Raw genomic sequence first — 3,509 nt, 5'->3', positions numbered from 1 at the left:
CCGGTATTTTCGCTGATCTCGTAGGCATACGCTGAGAAAAGATAAATACAGAAATAAATGAAAGCTGAAGGGAAATCATACAAATCATACAGTTTTATACAAGTATAAGAATGGTATAGATAAACATATACAGACACGTATAGATGAAGTTGATAGCTACATGTTCGTACAAATGAATATAAACAAGCGTAAGTATAAACAAGGATGGTTATCATAAATGAGTATATATAAATATGTGTATATAAATAAGTATAAACGGTATAGATACGTAATAAAAAGAATCATGATTATAAACAAGTATATATGATATTAACAAAGAAAGTATTCACAAAGAATGCCTAAACTAACAAGTCGACCTTTGGTTCGATATTGCAGAAGAAATAAATCCCCGGCAACGGCGCCAAAAACTTGATGCGGATTCCGGAGAATCCTCACTAAGGGATAAGTGTACCCCGTCGTTATCAAGTAATAAATTTCTGGTTTAAGTCCAGGTTATCGTCCACAGGATTTATTTCTGCAAGTATCAAGCTACTTGGTCTCGGATGTTATCTAGGCTTAGGGGGTTTTGAGTTTGGTTTGTTTAATTAATCTACTCCTAGGTTGAATTATACTAATCCTAGCTAAGTTATCTAATTCTAACTAAATTATCTAAGTTATTCTACGCCTAACTAAGTTACTCTACCCCTAATTGATCTTTCATTAATGAAACTATTCGAAGGAACATGGTATGAATGATAATAATAAAGATAGATTATCAAGTCTATTGAATAAAAACCTAATCTGAGTCACTTGTATTCAAGGCGATTAACCCTACTTACCCTCCTGAGGTTCCTAGCGCGTGATTCCCTAAGGCCGAAACTAGGTCTAAGGCTCAGTAAATTGGCGCTTAATCAACTAAGAGGTCGTCAATCTCCTAGGCTCTGACTAGGTCAGATTCAGCTCGCAATATGTGCCTACTAGATTTTGGGGCTTTTGAATGAGTTAAACCAATTGAATAAAGCGTAAGACAGAGATTAGACAAATAATCATAGAACAAAACAAGAGCTAAATTATTATTAAAGGCGAAGATAATTGTCATAAGATACAATAAGTCAAGTTCGGCAACTGTATCAAAGAGTACAAACATGGAAAGATAAAAGGAGATACAAAAATCCCTTTCAGGGAACCTGTTTACTCTGCAGCCGGCGACTTAATCTTAAGGACGGACCTTGGTAATTCCTCGGGAGAAAGCTTTGAAGGAGCTTCAATGGAGGTTGAGGAAGATGGAGAAGATGGAGAGGAATTACAAGGGGAAAGCTAAAATAATTTACAAAAACGAAAGATCCCTCATTTACAATTGAAAATTCCTATTTATAGACGCGTCTTGGGCCTCGTTTTGACCTATTTTCGTGTCCTTGTTGGTGTAGGAAGATGTGGGGCCGAACGTGGCTTCGTGGGGGCGGAATTGGTCTTTTTGACCAATTCCCGCAGGGCTGCTCGCCGAGCAGGGAAGGCTGCTCGGCGAGCAGGGCTGCTCGCGCCGAGCAGGCGCCTGGCGCCCTGCTCGGCGAGCAGGCTCCTGCTCGCCGAGCAGGCCACCAGGGGCCTGCTCGGTGAGCAGGCCTCCAGAGGCCTGCTCGGCGAGCAGAAATGGCCCGTGGGGCCCTGCTCGCCGAGCATTTTCGCCCGAAGCGTGCTCGATCCAAGCTCGATGAGTTCCGCGACCTTTTTCATCCGACTTCACACCTGCATACGCATAAAAACTCCGGAAAACATTAGTCTAAAAAGCCAAATTGATCCGTCAATCGCTTATTTTGAGCAAACGCTTCGTTTGGTGCGACTTTTGACGGACCAATTAGCTTCAAAAGATAACGGAATTCTAATACGCATGCTATTTCGGCCGTATTTGCCTAAATTGATTACAAAACGAGCCTAAACGGCGAAAAGTAAATAGAATGTTTTCAATTCCTAACTAACTCACACAAAAACATTTAAATGCGAGAATTGCTCGCTTATTAACCGAATAACTCTAAAAACCGTCCTAAAACCGTACCCAAAGATAGGGGTTTTTGACCCCTATCAGAAGACTTCCCTCTTTTCGGGATGGAATTGATTTAGCAAGTTGACCAATTTGAACCTCCAAATTATGGATGCTAGATGAGTGGTTTTTAATAAGCTGATCGAATTTATTTTCGATCCGTTTAAAACCATCGTCGTGATTACTTATTTTTTCACTGATAGCATCTATAAACTTGTCGATTTTAGAAGATAAAGTGCTAATCGTATCTCTTGACTGATTTTGATAATTAGTGGTACGATTTTGATTAGCACTTGCATTATTGTTATTGTTATCTTTCCAGTTAAAGTTAGGATGATTCCTCCATCCAGAATTATAAGTATTAGAATAAGGATTATTAGTTTGGTTTTGCCCTTGGACAAAATTTACCTGTTCGACCTCACTCATGTTTTCATAATCCACATCCGTTTGGATTGGATTACCATTGGTATCGCGTGGTGCCATAAACTTATCAATTTTGTGCGATAAAGCAGAAAATTAGGCTTGTAACATCGCGACTGGATCAAGTTCAACTATACCTTTAACTGATGGTGTGGTTGAGGATGATGGTTTTGCCACCGGTATATGTCCACGTTCCGTGGGCCACATACTGCTGTTAATTACCATTTCCTCCAAAAGTTCTCTTGCTTGGGCTGATGTTTTCTTCATAAATAGCCCTCCCGACATAACATCTAATGAACCCCTAGTTGTAGGATTTAGTCCATTGTAAAATGTTTGCATTAAAAGTTCAACGGGTAATTGGTGGTGTGGGCATAAACGTTGAAGTTCTTTAAAACGTTCCCAAGTTTCATAAAGAGTCTCATTATCATTTTGAGAAAAAGATGTTAACTCCTTTATGACTCTTGCGGTTTTTGCTAAAGGAAAATATTTTGATAAAAATGCTTGGGCTAATTGTTCCCAAGTGGCAAAAGTTGCGGCTGGCATAGAAGTTAACCATTCTTTGGCTCTATCCTTCAAAGTGAAAGGAAAGAGGTGAAGTTTGATTGCTTCTGCAGTCACATCTGGGATTTTAAAAGTGTCACAAATTTCAAGAAAATTTGTTAAATGGGTGTTAGGATTTTCGTTAGGTAACCCGTAAAATGTTACATTATTTTGCAACATATTAAGCAAAGCTGGCTTAATTTCAAATTGGTTTGCGGTGATTCTGGCTCTAACGATACTATTGGTCACACCGGCCACACCTGGCCTAACGTAATCCATAAGTGTTGGTGGATCTGCCATTTTTTCTAGCTCGGTATATGTTTTTACTGGAGTCTTATTTTTGTTTTTCTTGTTTTTCTTGTTCTTCCTAATGGTTTTCTCAATTTCTGGGTCTATAGGGTCTGGTACAATGCCTGAACTTCGAGAACTGCGCATGAACCTGAAATCTTGCACGAACCGAAACTACCTACAAAACAGAATTTGGAAAATAAATAAATTAGTAAATTAAAATTAATAAATTATAAAAGTTAAA

General features: G+C 38.9%; 1 non-coding gene across 1 annotated transcript; it reads left to right on the top strand.

Moving 5' to 3' along the window:
* Positions 1-2,792: 2,792 nt before the first annotated feature.
* Positions 2,793-2,899, top strand: LOC136207681 (small nucleolar RNA R71). Its single transcript, XR_010676810.1, has one exon. It is a non-coding gene; the product is annotated as a small nucleolar RNA R71 (small nucleolar RNA).
* The last annotated feature ends 610 nt before the right edge of the window (positions 2,900-3,509 follow it).

The sequence above is a fragment of the Euphorbia lathyris genome, chromosome 9 (genome assembly GCF_963576675.1).
Source record: "Euphorbia lathyris chromosome 9, ddEupLath1.1, whole genome shotgun sequence".
Taxonomy (NCBI): domain Eukaryota; kingdom Viridiplantae; phylum Streptophyta; class Magnoliopsida; order Malpighiales; family Euphorbiaceae; genus Euphorbia; species Euphorbia lathyris.
The sequence above is the reverse complement of the archived record's forward strand: the minus strand, read 5'-3'. Positions and strand labels throughout refer to the sequence as shown.